Genomic DNA, 17490 nt, shown 5'->3' on the forward strand with positions numbered 1-17490 from the left:
CGGCTCAAGTACGCGAGTCCAATCCTGAGGGCTCCAACGTGCTTCAAACGGTATAATCCCTTGGCCTGTCGGGTAACGTCCCGATAAACCACCGCTACACAGGATCAAATAAGGCTACCTCACACGAAGGTGAGTTCAGAGATACATTCACCATCACATTTTACATCACAGGGAATTATATTACAAGGGTTTCCAAAAGAGGTACGATAATTTAAATTCAGAGAAAAGATTACAAATTGTTAAAAACTATGGTTGTTAGCAGCGGAAAACATACGCGATGATTACCATACGACGTTAAGACGAATGTCATGCTAAGCCCGAGCACGACATCACTCGATATCACCAGTGCTGGCCGGGGACGGGTCCCATTCCACGGACCAACCTTCTGGGAGAGCACAGGGCCAAGGCAAGGGAAGAGTAGGGTCTTCAAGACATCATCTGCAAAACATATAACTAGCAAGGCTGAGTATACTAATACTCAGCAAGGCTTACCCGGGATTGGGTATACTTAGCCCATAACTAGACTTATGAGAGCTTATAATGGTTCTGGGTTTAGTTTCAGCTGAAAAGCAACAAAGAGTAGATCCTTAATTTCAAGTTTTAGCTTTCAGATTCTAGTTAATTATCCATTCTAAGTAAGCACCTATATCTAAGCAAGCATGGTATAATCTTTGGTCAAACATCATCTTTGATAACCATAATATTGCTCTTGTTACTCTATGTGGAAAAGGGATCAAGCAGTCTCAATCTTCGTGAGAAGCGGACGATTCAGAATCGAATTTTTCAACCTTGCAAGGTAAACCTAACTCACACGCTTGGAACACCAAAGGGTCATTCCAAAGCAACCGTTTGCCTTTCATTCCGACTCGTGGACAGGTCCACCACAAGCGACTGTAGAAACATACGCACATCACCCGTGCAGGACATACGTCTGTAGCGCGACTACAAAACCCGTATTCCTGGTTGCCCTTGCAACACGTATTTCCCCAATCGAACCAAGTAACCAAAAGAAGCAAATACATGTGGTGGGAGGTATGTCCACTCCTCGGTCCGATTGGCTACTAGGCTTACCGCTTACCCATAACTCACGGTATGTGGCTAGTACTTTCAAACACTTAACCCGCACTTCCACACGCTGCGACCTTATCAGATTCATCAACACAGACGGGGTATCATCTCGACCATGATACCGCACAAAACTCCCGTCCGGCATCCTTATAGTGATAACAGGAATGTAATCATTACAACTCCTATATCGCGCGAGTGACAGGAAATCACCCGACTTTTACCGGTCCTATTAGCGGAGCATCTATCCGTTAAGGACTCGGGAGCATTTCATTGGATTCCTAGAATTCATGCATCTAGGGTTTCATTCCAATTCCTAGACTTAATGCAAGATATAATATGGATAGACATAGATTGCAGTGTAAATAAAATAGTGGGATATGTCCGGGGCTTGCCTTTACTGGTGAGGCTGGGGTTAGTCAAGTTAATAACGTCCGAAACTTTGGTTCGGGCCTTCCGAGAATTCCCTGATGAAGTTCTTGAGGTCTTCAGAACAACCTTCTTCTGGTTCCGGGATCTGTAGGAATTTTCACGGCTCGATCCACGATCAGCTTGTAGACATCGTCGGCAAAAGCAGTCGGATCTATATGATATGCAAGAATATAAAATTAAAGAATGTATAGTCTTCTTATTTTATTTTACGATAAACTGCAATCCAGAAGGTTAACACTCGAGAACTCACGATACAAGAGGGAAACCTAAGTCTTGAATCCTAAACATTCAACTCATGACTAACATGACTATAGCATTGATTTAATTGAAAGCAAGAATTAAGATACTCAATTTATTCAAATTTGAATGTGGAGCTTGGACAATTAAAGTTATAAAGTTTTGAAAATTTAAACACAGATCAATCGCATACTTAACTGATTCTAACTAAAAGATCTAATTAGATAAGCTTTACCGAATAGACTAGATTTAGCTAATTATAAAATAAATTGAATTGATCAACTTAAAAGAATTTAAATTACAAAATAAACTTAGGTTTGAAAATTCCATATCAATTCATGCTTAATCCATAGGGATTGCATATCAAAAATCAAGATCAACACAGTTACCATGCAGGAGACATGAATATTACATTTTATTATCTTAGATTTAACAAAGATTCAAAACTATTTGGTTTCATATCAAACTTATTTAATAGAAGTTGTAGAGTTCAAAATCTAGTTTCAAACAAAACTGGTTTTGTAATTTTTGGAATTTCCTACAATTTTCTATTGAATTTACAAATCAGAAATACCATTCACATGAAATAACAAGCATCCCTTTACTTCTATTTTAAATACGGAACAAACCATATACTTTCATAACATGGTTATAAAACAAAAGTGATAGGGTTTAAAATGAGGATTCAAATCCAACTGGTTTCATATTTTTTTGAATTTTCTACGATTTTCTAGGGATTTTACAAGTCAGCAGCATCACTTCACATGAAATAACAAGCACCTTTACATACAGGTCCTCGAACAGCACTGTTCCTATGGGTCTACACTTCGCAGAAAACCCCCTGAACTTGTCTTAATTGCTGCACGAGGTCCCTTATCTGCAACAAAACAGAGGAGACGCAGGGATTGATTCCATGGGGAAAAAGAAGATCCTGTACAGGGGAACAACGCAGGGAGGGGCACCTCACCAGATGGTCGCCGGGGGAGGTCGAGCAGCACATCAGGAGCCCATTTTGGGGGTCGCAAGGTGAGCAGGAGGGCCACAAGAGAGTGCTCGGCGGTGGGGAGGTGGAGCTCCGTGTGGAACAGACTGCTCCGGCCTGGGAGGGCAAGGGGCGGTGCGGTTCTGTCCTGGGGAAAGGCAGGGGGGTACAGGGATCCGGAGGCGAGGTTGGAGGCGGCCTGGAACAGAGGGACGGCGCACAGCAGGGAGGAGGAAGGGGATGGCAGTTTGGCGCAAGGGAATTAGCAGCAAACAGAACGAGGGAAGGAAAATGAAGACGTCAGGAGGTGGGGAAATGCCAGTGGAGGCGGTCCTCTGTGGTGAAGCAGCTCAGGAAGGAGAGGGCCGTGGCAGGGATAGGCAGGAGGCGCACTGGAGGGAGGTGGCGTGGGGAGACCGGCCACGTAGCAGCTCGGGCGACAACGGCAGACACGTAGGAGCGCGAGGAACGGCCACGGGGGCGGGCTAGGGCAAAGAGCAGGCCTAGGGCGGCGCCTAGGAGAGGGGGGGGAAGGGGGGCTGCACTGGCCGGCTTGAATTCAAGAATTGCGGCGCCGGCACAGTAAAACAGAGGAGCAGCAGTAAACAGCCAGAGGAGGAAGAAGGAGGGTTGGGGACGACTGGACCCAAATGTAAATTTTCAAAATTCCAGGGACCTGTCTGTAAAACAGCGATAACTTTTAAACTAGGGCTCAAAAGGAAAAGTGTTCAAAATGAAAGTTGTACAACTTTTCAAGCTCTACAACTTTGTTTTAGGGTTTGAATTCAAAAACTCAAAATATACAACTTTATTTTGAGATTTTGGACTAACTTTAAGTTTTATAAAAATTTGTCCTTGTTGCATATTTTACACACAACTTGGGCCTAATTGCAAGTTTTCAGAGCTGTCATGATTACTTGCATTCTTATAATTTGGCCCCTGGTAACTTTTAAAAATTACTTTTGTAACTCGTGCATTTACACAAAAGGACTCATATTTTTATAAAATTACACCTAGGGTCTTATTGCTACAAATACATCCAACTTTTTTTACAAATCAACACATGCATTACATTTCATACATATTATGGTACAATTTGACACCTAGGGTGTCACAGCCCTCCCCCCTAAAAAGAATCTCATCCCGAGATTCGAAGGCGGAAAGAAACAGACGATTAAGTTTGGGGATTGACTTGAAGGAAGTTTGGGAGATTTTGTTGAAGATAAGATTCCGTTTCCCAGGTTGCTTCTTCTTCGGTGTGGTGATCCCATAAGATCTTGTACATCTTAACTGTCTTTCTTCTAGTGGCTCTTTCCTTGGTATCCAAAATTTGAATAGGTTGCTCGGTGTAAGACAGATCAGGTTCAATCTCAATGGCGGTGGTTTCAATGACCTCTGTAGGTACTTTAATACACTTCTTGAGTTAAGAGACATGGAAAACATCGTGAATGGCAGCCAATTGAGATGGAAGGCGAATCTTGTAAGCCACAGGGCCACAGACTTTAAGGATCTCAAAGGGTCCAACATACCGTGGTGCTAACTTTCCTTTTATGCCGAAACGCTGGACACCTTTGGTAGGAGAGACTCGGAGATAAACAAAATCTCCTACTTGGAACTGCAAAGGTTTCCTTCTTTTATCTGCATAGCTTTTCTGTCTAGACTGAGCGGTTTTGAGATTGGCTTGAATAACCTTGACCTTATCTTCGGCTTCTACAACCAGATCGGGTCCGAAGATGTGGCGTTCACCGGTCTGAGACCAATTCAAAGGAGTTCGACATCTGCGACCGTATAATGCTTCAAAAGGAGCCATCTGAAGGCTAGATTGATAGCTGTTGTTGTAAGAGAACTCGGCCAAGGCAAGACATTTGTCCCAGCTTGTACCATAATGTATAACACAAGCTCGGAGCATGTCCTCCAGTATTTGGTTGACTCGCTCAGTCTGTCCATCAGTTTGAGGATGATATGCAGAGCTTCGAATCAGTTTAGTTCCAAGAGCAGACTGCAACTGTTCCCAGAAGCGTGCAATGAATTGGGGCCCTCGATCAGAAATAATGGTTTTAGGAACACCATGCAACCGAACAATTTGATCCAGATAGACTTCGGCATACTTCTTAGTTAAGTAGGTGGTATGCACGGGAAGAAAATGAGCTGTTTTGGTAAGTCTATCAATGATTACCCATATGGAGTCATGCTTTTGAGACGTATCGGGAAGACCAACAATGAAATCCATACTGATGTCTTCCCATTTCCATGACGGAATGGGTAGTGGCTGAAGTGTACCTGATGCTTTGAGATGAGTGGCTTTGACTCTCTGACACGTATCACACTCGGATACATACTTGGCAATTTCTCTTTTCATTCTGGTCCACCAAAGATTTTGTCGAAGATCTTGATACATTTTGGTACTACCAGGATGAATAGAGAACTTGGATAGATGTGCCTCATCAAGGATTTGCTTGCGAAGCTGATGATCTTTAGGTACAACAATTCGATTGTTGAACCATAAGGTTCCTTGATGATCAGTGTGAAAACACTTATATTTAGCTTCTCCCTGTGATAGCTTTAGCTTGATATTATTGATACCCTCGTTATGTAGTTGAGATTTGATAATTTTATCTCGAAGGGTATTCTCAAGGGATAAATGATTTAGACTACCTTGAGGAATGATTTCTAAATTGAGTTTCCTCATCTGATTGCAGAGAGTGTCATTGAAAGCCTCAACGGATAAGCAATGACATCGTGCCTTGCGGCTAAGGGCATCTGCAACCACATTGGCTTTACCAGGATGGTAATGTACCTCAAGATCGTAGTCTTTAATCAATTCTAACCAACGCCTTTGCCTCATATTCAGATCAGCTTGAGTGAAAATATACTTGAGGCTCTTATGGTCAGTGTAGATGTTACACTTAGCACCCATAAGATGATGTCTCCAGATCTTGAGAGCATGAATAACCGCTGCCAATTCAAGATCATGAGTTGGATAATTTTGCTCATGATTTCGAAGTGCTCTGGATGCGTAAGCGATGACTCGGTTGTTTTGCATAAGAACACAACCAAGGCCAGTTCCAGAGGCATCGCAATAGACATCAAAAGGCTGAGTATTATCCGGCTGAGCTAATACTGGGGCAGTTGTCAAAAGTCTTCTCAAAGTGTGGAATGCTTCATCACACTTAGTATCCCAGCAGAACTTAACTTCTTTCTTCAGTAGCTCAGTCATTGGTTTAGCTATCTTGGAGAAGTCTGGAATGAATCGGCGATAATATCCTGCCAAGCCAAGGAAACTCCGAACCTGATGGACTGAAGTTGGAGGTTTCCAGTCCATAACTTCCTGGACTTTAGTAGGATCAACCGATATGCCCTCACTAGAGATAGTGTGTCCCAAAAATTTCACACTATCTAGCCAGAATTCACATTTTGAGAATTTGGCATAAAGGCGATGATCTCGTAGTCGTTGAAGCACGACATGTAAATGATTAGCATGGTCTTCTTTAGTCCTGGAATATATCAGAATATCATCGATGAAGACCATGACGAATTTGTCAAGTTCCGGCATAAAGACTGAATTCATAAGATACATGAAATATGCCGGTGCATTGGTAAGCCCAAATGACATAACCAGATATTCATAAAGTCCATATCTGGTTGAGAAGGCCGTTTTTGGAATGTCGCAAGGCCTAATCTTGATCTGATGATAACCAGAGCGTAAGTCAATTTTTGAGAAGACCTTAGCTCCAGCTAACTGATCAAACAATATGTCAATGCGGGGAAGAGGATACTTGTTTTTAATGGTAACCGCATTGAGTGGTCGATAATCGACACATAGCCTTAGGCTATTGTCCTTCTTTTTAACGAAGAGAGCGGGACAACCCCAAGGTGACGCACTTGGGCGTATAAAACCTTTATCAAGAAGATCTTGGAGTTGGATTTTCAATTCAGCCAACTCATTTGGAGGCATACGATACGGCCTCTTCGAAATAGGAGCGGTGCCAGGTTGAAGTTCAATAATAAACTCGATGTCTCTGTCTGGTGGCATCCCAGGCAAATCATCTGGAAAGACATCGGGGTATTCACAGACCACTGGAATATCTTTTACTTTAACGTCTGTGATAGCATAAGCGCAAGAGTGCAGATACTCCTGCTGGGGCAGATAGAGGGTAGTTGCTCCTTGATGTGGTGAATCAATCTCAATAACTCGGGAAGAGATATCTAGCAGTACTCTATGTTCTGCCATCCAATTTGTCCCAAGTATAATATCAATACCCTCTAGGTTTAATAGAATCAAATCAGTTCTGATTTCCTTGCTACCCAATTGAATTGGCACCTTTTTGACCATTTGGCCAGATGAAATTTTTCCTCCCGGGGTAGAGATCACATATGACCCCTTAGTAGGGCAAAGATCAAGTCCTATTCGGGTACTGCAGTTGTTACTAATGAAACTATGAGTTGCTCCAGAATCGAATAATGCAACAACTGGTTTGTGATGTACCGAAAATGTACCCGACATGATAGGAGCTCCATCCGGAAGTTCTGCAAGGGTAGTGAAATTGATATGTCCATACCGGACTTGCATCATCAGCCTCTTACCCTTGTTCTGATCATTCTGACTGGAATTCTGCCCTTGATTAGGTCTTCTGAGTGGCGGACAATTTTTAAGGAGGTGATCCGCACTTCCGCACTTTAAACAGCAATGAGTGTTGCTTTTCTGGCGAGCTTGTTGAATATTCGGCCGTGGGCCAAATTGTTGTGGTTGTTGTAGAAGTACAGGAGGTTGATACTCTTCTTGCTGTTGAGGCGGTCTAAGAATCAGTCTGCCGATCGAAGCATTTCGTGGTGGTGCTTCAGGCAATACGTTCTGATCAAACTGATACCACGAGGGTTGGACGCTCGTGGATCCAGTGGAGACTTTACGCTTCTTTTCGGCACGGTGTGCCGTAATGCAGTCCTCCTGAGTTAGTGCCATATTGACCAACTCACTAAAAGTATTCGCCTTGACAAGATTCAGATGTTCTTTGAGCTTAGTATCCAAACCTCGACGAAAACGATCTTGCTTCTTGGCATCATTATCAGCATGGTAGCCCGCGTACTGACACAGATGATTAAAAGCCTGTGCATACTGCAGTACGGTGCGGGTGCCCTGGGTAAGTGCCAAGAACTCATTCAGTTTCCGTTCCACCAGCCCTTCAGGTATATGATGTGCCCTGAAGGCATTACGGAATTCTTCCCAGGAGATAACATGGCCATCAGTTTGCATAGCACAATAATTATCCCACCAGATACGGGCAGCTCCGTGCAATTGTTGGGCAGCAAAATAAGCCTTGTTGGAGTCCGCACATGGAATCGTGAGAAGAGCAAACTTAGATTCAATGGTGCGGAGCCAAGCATCAGCATCCAAGGGCTCCTCCGCTTTGCTGAACAGCGGGGGCTGAGTACTGAGGAAATCTTGATAAGTTGCCACCTGAGGTTCATCACGACCTTGTAACTGCTGGTGTTGTTGATTCTGTTGTGTTTGTACCAATAGGTTGAGAAGTTCAGTTTGCCGAGCCATAACCTCGGCTAGATGTGAAAGTGATGGGAATGGTGGTTGGGAATTGCTGGATTGATCTGCCCGGAAACCTTCCGGGGTTCCACGTGTGGCTCCAACCATCTGAAACAAGAATTTAGATGATAAAATTTATTTACCCTGCTGAAGACTTACAGGGTAAATAGGACGAGATAACTGATTTTGATATAGCAAGGACTGGAAAGCAGAAAGATACTTAAGAGACTTAATCAACACTACTACAAGAATCCCACTAATCACACCAAAGATCAACATTCTAACACACATCCTTAGAAGAACCAAAACACACCTTGTATGATGCATTTAATGATGAGTTATGCATGCACGTTCTACTCGTCCTCACAAACCAAAAACAACTGCCGAATATCTTCGGACTTACGTGATTAGTTTCGGTGGCATAGTACATACGTCTCTCACTATTAACTAGTCGATACACCCTATCCGTCCTAGTTTCGTATTCGTGGTTAGTGTACCTGCAGAAAACCACAATATATATCCAATGAACCTTTCATGCCAGCATGTCATGAAAGCGTTCCCATCCATTACTGTTCACTATAGAAACAGCATCTGTACAATTACCGCCGTACAGACAACGTTAGTATACGTTATTGAGATAACGTATTCACGGGGGTACCGCAAAATACGGGGATGTTGCTGTTCATACCCCCTTACCTAACTATATACTCCCAATGTAATCAACCGAAGTTGGTACATTGGCAGCATCTCAAGTAGGCCACTGCTTGAGAAACAGCGTTCGGTTCGCATCACCGACGGGAAGGCCAAGCTCCCTCAGTTGGCTGAGGATCCTTACCTTCTTACCTCACGATCGAAGATGTCGTTACAGAAAGTAAGGTTGGGTTGTGCATGAATTTAAGTTTTGACAGAAAAGTAATGCTGGTAGTTAGAATTATACATATATACATATATAGCCACCTCTAAATCCCTCATAAGCATTACCCTAGGGCTTTACGTACTAAGCACGATCCTTAACGAATCCAACGTGACTTTTTCAAACATTTTGTTGGTCAAACTTTTATACTGGAAGCATTTTTAAGGTAAAGTGTATCTCCAGGGTAACCTTATAGCTCTGATACCAGCTGTGGCAGAACCAACCAGAATTATACCGGCTCAAGTACGCGAGTCCAATCCTGAGGGCTCCAACGTGCTTCAAACGGTATAATCCCTTGGCCTGTCGGGTAACGTCCCGATAAACCACCGCTACACAGGATCAAATAAGGCTACCTCACACGAAGGTGAGTTCAGAGATACATTCACCATCACATTTTACATCACAGGGAATTATATTACAAGGGTTTCCAAAAGAGGTACGATAATTTAAATTCAGAGAAAAGATTACAAATTGTTAAAAACTATGGTTGTTAGCAGCGGAAAACATACGCGATGATTACCATACAACGTTAAGACGAATGTCATGCTAAGCCCGAGCACGACATCACTCGATATCACCAGTGCTGGCCGGGGACGGGTCCCATTCCACGGACCAACCTTCTGGGAGAGCACAGGGCCAAGGCAAGGGAAGAGTAGGGTCTTCAAGACATCATCTGCAAAACATATAACTAGCAAGGCTGAGTATACTAATACTCAGCAAGGCTTACCCGGGATTGGGTATACTTAGCCCATAACTAGACTTATGAGAGCTTATAATGGTTCTGGGTTTAGTTTCAGCTGAAAAGCAACAAAGAGTAGATCCTTAATTTCAAGTTTTAGCTTTCAGATTCTAGTTAATTATCCATTCTAAGTAAGCACCTATATCTAAGCAAGCATGGTATAATCTTTGGTCAAACATCATCTTTGATAACCATAATATTGCTCTTGTTACTCTATGTGGAAAAGGGATCAAGCAGTCTCAATCTTCGTGAGAAGCGGACGATTCAGAATCGAATTTTTCAACCTTGCAAGGTAAACCTAACTCACACGCTTGGAACACCAAAGGGTCATTCCAAAGCAACCGTTTGCCTTTCATTCCGACTCGTGGACAGGTCCACCACAAGCGACTGTAGAAACATACGCACATCACCCGTGCAGGACATACGTCTGTAGCGCGACTACAAAACCCGTATTCCTGGTTGCCCTTGCAACACGTATTTCCCCAATCGAACCAAGTAACCAAAAGAAGCAAATACATGTGGTGGGAGGTATGTCCACTCCTCGGTCCGATTGGCTACTAGGCTTACCGCTTACCCATAACTCACGGTATGTGGCTAGTACTTTCAAACACTTAACCCGCACTTCCACACGCTGCGACCTTATCAGATTCATCAACACAGACGGGGTATCATCTCGACCATGATACCGCACAAAACTCCCGTCCGGCATCCTTATAGTGATAACAGGAATGTAATCATTACAACTCCTATATCGCGCGAGTGACAGGAAATCACCCGACTTTTACCGGTCCTATTAGCGGAGCATCTATCCGTTAAGGACTCGGGAGCATTTCATTGGATTCCTAGAATTCATGCATCTAGGGTTTCATTCCAATTCCTAGACTTAATGCAAGATATAATATGGATAGACATAGATTGCAGTGTAAATAAAATAGTGGGATATGTCCGGGGCTTGCCTTTACTGGTGAGGCTGGGGTTAGTCAAGTTAATAACGTCCGAAACTTTGGTTCGGGCCTTCCGAGAATTCCCTGATGAAGTTCTTGAGGTCTTCAGAACAACCTTCTTCTGGTTCCGGGATCTGTAGGAATTTTCACGGCTCGATCCACGATCAGCTTGTAGACATCGTCGGCAAAAGCAGTCGGATCTATATGATATGCAAGAATATAAAATTAAAGAATGTACAGTCTTCTTATTTTATTTTACGATAAACTGCAATCCAGAAGGTTAACACTCGAGAACTCACGATACAAGAGGGAAACCTAAGTCTTGAATCCTAAACATTCAACTCATGACTAACATGACTATAGCATTGATTTAATTGAAAGCAAGAATTAAGATACTCAATTTATTCAAATTTGAATGTGGAGCTTGGACAATTAAGGTTATAAAGTTTTGAAAATTTAAACACAGATCAATCGCATACTTAACTGATTCTAACTAAAAGATCTAATTAGATAAGCTTTACCGAATAGACTAGATTTAGCTAATTATAAAATAAATTGAATTGATCAACTTAAAAGAATTTAAATTACAAAATAAACTTAGGTTTGAAAATTCCATATCAATTCATGCTTAATCCATAGGGATTGCATATCAAAAATCAAGATCAACACAGTTACCATGCAGGAGACATGAATATTACATTTTATTATCTTAGATTTAACAAAGATTCAAAACTATTTGGTTTCATATCAAACTTATTTAATAGAAGTTGTAGAGTTCAAAATCTAGTTTCAAACAAAACTGGTTTTGTAATTTTTGGAATTTCCTACAATTTTCTATTGAATTTACAAATCAGAAATACCATTCACATGAAATAACAAGCATCCCTTTACTTCTATTTTAAATACGGAACAAACCATATACTTTCATAACATGGTTATAAAACAAAAGTGATAGGGTTTAAAATGAGGATTCAAATCCAACTGGTTTCATATTTTTTTGAATTTTCTACGATTTTCTAGGGATTTTACAAGTCAGCAGCATCACTTCACATGAAATAACAAGCACCTTTACATACAGGTCCTCGAACAGCACTGTTCCTATGGGTCTACACTTCGCAGAAAACCCCCTGAACTTGTCTTAATTGCTGCACGAGGTCCCTTATCTGCAACAAAACAGAGGAGACGCAGGGATTGATTCCATGGGGAAAAAGAAGATCCTGTACAGGGGAACAACGCAGGGAGGGGCACCTCACCAGATGGTCGCCGGGGGAGGTCGAGCAGCACATCAGGAGCCCATTTTGGGGGTCGCAAGGTGAGCAGGAGGGCCACAAGAGAGTGCTCGGCGGTGGGGAGGTGGAGCTCCGTGTGGAACAGACTGCTCCGGCCTGGGAGGGCAAGGGGCGGTGCGGTTCTGTCCTGGGGAAAGGCAGGGGGGTACAGGGATCCGGAGGCGAGGTTGGAGGCGGCCTGGAACAGAGGGACGGCGCACAGCAGGGAGGAGGAAGGGGATGGCAGTTTGGCGCAAGGGAAGCAGCAGCAAACAGAACGAGGGAAGGAAAATGAAGACGTCAGGAGGTGGGGAAATGCCAGTGGAGGCGGTCCTCTGTGGTGAAGCAGCTCAGGAAGGAGAGGGCCGTGGCAGGGATAGGCAGGAGGCGCACTGGAGGGAGGTGGCGTGGGGAGACCGGCCACGTAGCAGCTCGGGCGACAACGGCAGACACGTAGGAGCGCGAGGAACGGCCACGGGGGCGGGCTAGGGCAAAGAGCAGGCCTAGGGCGGCGCCTAGGAGAGGGGGGGGAAGGGGGGCTGCACTGGCCGGCTTGAATTCAAGAATTGCGGCGCCGGCACAGTAAAACAGAGGAGCAGCAGTAAACAGCCAGAGGAGGAAGAAGGAGGGTTGGGGACGACTGGACCCAAATGTAAATTTTCAAAATTCCAGGGACCTGTCTGTAAAACAGCGATAACTTTTAAACTAGGGCTCAAAAGGAAAAGTGTTCAAAATGAAAGTTGTACAACTTTTCAAGCTCTACAACTTTGTTTTAGGGTTTGAATTCAAAAACTCAAAATATACAACTTTATTTTGAGATTTTGGACTAACTTTAAGTTTTATAAAAATTTGTCCTTGTTGCATATTTTACACACAACTTGGGCCTAATTGCAAGTTTTCAGAGCTGTCATGATTACTTGCATTCTTATAATTTGGCCCCTGGTAACTTTTAAAAATTACTTTTGTAACTCGTGCATTTACACAAAAGGACTCATATTTTTATAAAATTACACCTAGGGTCTTATTGCTACAAATACATCCAACTTTTTTTACAAATCAACACATGCATTACATTTCATACATATTATGGTACAATTTGACACCTAGGGTGTCACATCGATGCGCCAGTAGCTAACGCCTAGAGAATTCACAAACCTACCAAGAAGCCGGATATCGATCCGATGCAGCCCTATTTGCTAAAGAATTCACCAAGTTCTACTCTACTCTTACTCCTAGGGATTGGCAAAGTGCCGAGAAAAGTTTTCTTGATTGATGAATGTTTTTTATAGAACCCTAACTGCAAACATTTATAATCTAAAGCTAGACTCGATAAGGATCTATTACAAACTTGACTTTAAAAACAAAAACTACTACATCTACATGATATTTCAAAAAGAAACCGAACTTTCACAAGATCTTTTGCTGACATCTTCTAGCCCGATTCAAACTACTTCTGACTGCATCCTTGACGGAGTCCACGTCATCTTTGACCGGTGTCATGCCTGACAACCTTCACTCAAACGGCTCTTCCTAACATTCCATCAGCCCTATTTTCTTTATATAAATAATTGTGCAAAATTTGGAGTTAGCACATGCCCCCCAATTCCGGAATAAATGATTTAGTTCCGAAATTTCCATAAGGCATGATGATCTGTTGCCAAGAACTGACTCAAACAATGCCTCGATCTCTTCCATACTGATCGATCTTTTCAAATCATGCCGTTGGGTCCTTCGATCTTCGAGCCGTTGCTGGGTTTATCCCTCTAAAACCCACTCGCGCATGCTTCATCTATTTCTTCTCGCTATTCCCATCTCTCAAGAAATACCCCCGCCGGTGGTTCTTGCTTGAGTTCCTCATCATCGAGTGTCTCTGCATCCTTTCCTTCTGCTTGCCGCTCATGATGCTCGAGCGGCGACCTTGCACCGTATCCTTTCCGAGCCTGCCACAACACTTATTCACCATCAATGGCTGCTCCGGATTCTCCGTTGGCGACGGCAACACCAAGGTTTTCATCAATGGCAGCTCCGGGCACTTCAGAGGTAAAAACTCTCTTTGTTTCTTGTATATCCTCTTTTCTTTCTCCAGTATTCCTTCATGCCTTCCCGATTCTGCCAGAACCCAGCAACTATTTCTTGATTTCCCCTTTTCCGCTTGGTGTAGAATTTGAAGAACAAAATCCTGATTCCCAAAGAACCAGGCTCCTTGCTCTATCTGGGTCTGATTGGCGAGCCCAATCCTATAGAGTTCATAAACCTAGAGACCAATCGACTTCCGTACAAGCATGCTTCTATGAACATAGTCGATTGGAATCAGAGTTTCAGATCTTAGCCCTGTCACACCCGATTTACAAGGACATAAACCGAGCAATCATATAGGCGCCAGGATCAAGTCACGCATATATACAGCAAAATTATCAAGATATCACAACACATATCATGAAGTAAAAGCGTATAAATTGTAAATAAATTCTTTATTACAACCGAATCAAGAATCGGTTCAAGGAGTGCGGAAGCGTAAAATAAATACATGAATAACAGGGCGCCATAGGGACGTCGGCTGGGAGACAAACGCCTAGAAATCATCAAGTCCGCTGATGTAATCCTCCACGTCGCTTGGTTCTGAGCAGCAGTCGAAGATATCCCAAAGAGAACAGAAGAGTAGAGAAAGCAAGTGTGAGTACACAACTTGTACTCAACAAGTATAACATGAATTATGAGGCTCTACGGTTAGCTGACTCAACTGCATTAGCTTTTAATCTTGGCAAATTTTATTAAAACTATTTACTACAAGTGGATGAATTACCATGAACCCAAGTTACAGAATAATTAATCAAGAGTCTACTGAAATCCAAGCCAAACCACCAAAGATAAACCCCACTAATCAGACGGAGGATCTGGGCCGCTCATGACCATGAGCACGGCTAGTATACCAGTTTTACACTCTCGAGAGGTTACACAACTTTACCCACAAGTCGTGAGCTACGCTAGTTGTTCATCACACTTCCTTAGGTGAGATGACTAGCAAACACACTACGAGACCGTTACAAAGGATCACGTTAGTAAGGTGTAACCGCTAAGGTTTCTGGATCAGTGATGATGGGGCCCACCTCATAGGGGTACAAGCACACAGCACAGACCAAGCCGGAGGAGCAGGGACCATTGAAGCTTACCACCCCTCTTGCCCCGCAGGTAAGTTACTCCCAAACCAAAATGCCCTAATTAGTAAGTCAAGACCATCCCATTCCAGTCTTGTGGTTGCGCGGTTGTCCCAGGTTGTCGCTCTATGAACCGGTCCTTAGGGAGAGTGGCCAACCAAGCGCTAAGCACCGTGCTAGCCCCCTAAACCATGTTTCTAATAAAAACATATTTCAACGAGACGTGAGCCGCTCAAGCACACAGCACAGAGGGCCACTCTCAGAATCAAGTTGCATATACCATTAATCAAATTTAATTAAAAAGGACCATAATGTGTGAGAGCGCAGCACCTAGCACAACTTAACCAAAATTCAACCCAAGGTATTTATATATAAAGGATAAAAGTGGCTAGGAAATTCTTATAGGCACACAGTGTTAGAATGCAGTATGAAATTGTATTTAAAAGTGATAGGATGTTCATGTTATACTTGCCTTCCTCAAACTCTCCTGGCTGCTGCTCAAACGCGTCTGAAGAAGGTGGCTCCTGGTACTCCTCTGGTGGCTCAACGTCTACTCACGATCGCAACGCCAAAACATGGTCCACACATGCACATACATGCTAACAACGACAAAAGATAAGAAACAGTATAACAATATAATAAAATAGCACATAAAACTGAGCTAAAGCTATTCTATGCGTTACAACGATCGCGTGAGCATGAAAACCACCTAAAATGGAGCTAAGATGCGAAAACTAGGGCTAAAACAAGGTCTACGGGCTTTTCTGCGAGAAAACTAAGCTTCCAGGGGGTTCTGCGTGAAAATCAGGGGTCTAAACATAATTAAAGGGTAGATCTAGGGTCTAACACGCAAAATCACAGGGGCTGGACGGCGGGTTCTATTTCTAAGAAGCTCAGGGGCCTAGACGCTAGAAATAGGACTTAAATGGAATTACTTTTGAACTAACGTGGACTGCGGGTTGTTTTCGGGATAGCTCAGGGGCTCTTTAGCAAAACAGCACGGCTGAAGCGGTACCTTCTAATCTGGGCCATCAGATCTGGATCGGATGGTTCGGACCCGATCTGGAATCGTTCTAAACTGGATCGCCCGTTCACGATCGAACATCCAGGACCTATCAGGGGCGTGGGGCGGTGGCGCTGGAATGCCGGCGACCAATCCCGCGGTAGCGCTTTGCCATCGTTGGCCAATCTCGGCCGTCCGGGCTTGATTCTGGACAGGGTTTGGTCTGGGAGGAAGCTCGCGGCATGCATAATCCACCTGGGTGGTTTGCGCGGGTCTGCAGCGGCTGTAGCGGCGCGCGCAGCGGCGGGGGTGGGTCTGTGCGGTGGCGCTCGCCGGTGAACGCGCTCGCGCGTAGTTCTGGGCACGGGTCTGGGCTAAAAAGGGCGTGTGCACATGCATAGTGCTAGAGTGGCATGAACCGGGCCAGTGTGGGGCTGTGCAGTGCCGCAGGCATGCTCCCACGGCGGAGCAACGGCGGCGGAGCGCCGGCTTGCGTGTTCTGGCCGCGAGGGTGGGCTACGGCCTACCGGATCTAGTGCAACAAGACGGAAGAGGTGCCGTGGTGCTCAACGAGGGCTCGAACTGGCCGGAGAAGTAGCGCAGGGTGGCCGATGGCGAGGTCCGAGCGGCGGAGACGGGGCGGCGCTCACGGAGAGGGTTGATGCAGGGGTCCTCCGGGCTTTTGATCCCCACGGGCAGGTTCAACGCCAAGCTGGGAAGCCGGGGAAGCGATCAGCACGGCCGGAGGAACGCCAGCGGTGAGGATTTGCGGTGGCGGACCGACTCACTTGCGGCAGCTTCCGGGCGTAATTCTGGTGAGGCACGGGTCCGGGGCTCGATTGCAGGGCTCGAGAAGCTTCCCGGTGGTGAGGCGGAGCTATTGCGGGGCTTGGCCGGGGCTGGGGTGCAGCGGGGCGGTTGGTCCACGGTGGAGCAGGGAGCTTGGGGCGGCGGAGCAAGGCGGACAGAGGCTTAGGGTTTGGGGCGGCGGCCACGGGTAGGGGATAAGGGCGCAGGGGGTTTGCGGGTGCGTTTAAAGGGGAAAGTTGGGGGTCTCAGGGGGGAGCGCTATGGGAAGGCCGGCGAGGATCGCGGGCGAGTGTTGTGTGGTCGGTGGAGCGAGGAGGAAGAAAGGAAGGAGGAGGCCAGGCGCCGACAGGTGGGGTCGGAATGTCAGAGGAAGAGAGAAACGGCTTGGGCTCGCTGGGCTGAGGGA

The 17490-nt window shown here is 44.7% G+C and overlaps 2 long non-coding RNA genes across 2 annotated transcripts; both read right to left on the reverse strand.

The window, feature by feature from the left end:
- Nucleotides 1-1474: 1474 nt before the first annotated feature.
- On the reverse strand, nucleotides 1475-2851 carry LOC112896273. Its single transcript, XR_003229411.1, has 3 exons — nucleotides 2702-2851; nucleotides 2515-2611; nucleotides 1475-1648 (listed from the first exon to the last, which is right to left on the reverse strand). It is a non-coding gene; the product is annotated as an uncharacterized LOC112896273 (long non-coding RNA).
- Nucleotides 2852-10867: 8016 nt separating this feature from the next.
- LOC112896259 lies at nucleotides 10868-12251 on the reverse strand. The gene is made up of 3 exons (XR_003229401.1): nucleotides 12102-12251; nucleotides 11915-12011; nucleotides 10868-11048 (listed from the first exon to the last, which is right to left on the reverse strand). It is a non-coding gene; the product is annotated as an uncharacterized LOC112896259 (long non-coding RNA).
- Between the last annotated feature and the right edge of the window lie 5239 nt (nucleotides 12252-17490).

Source organism: Panicum hallii, chromosome 6, assembly GCF_002211085.1.
Source record: "Panicum hallii strain FIL2 chromosome 6, PHallii_v3.1, whole genome shotgun sequence".
Classification (NCBI taxonomy): Eukaryota; Viridiplantae; Streptophyta; class Magnoliopsida; order Poales; family Poaceae; genus Panicum; species Panicum hallii.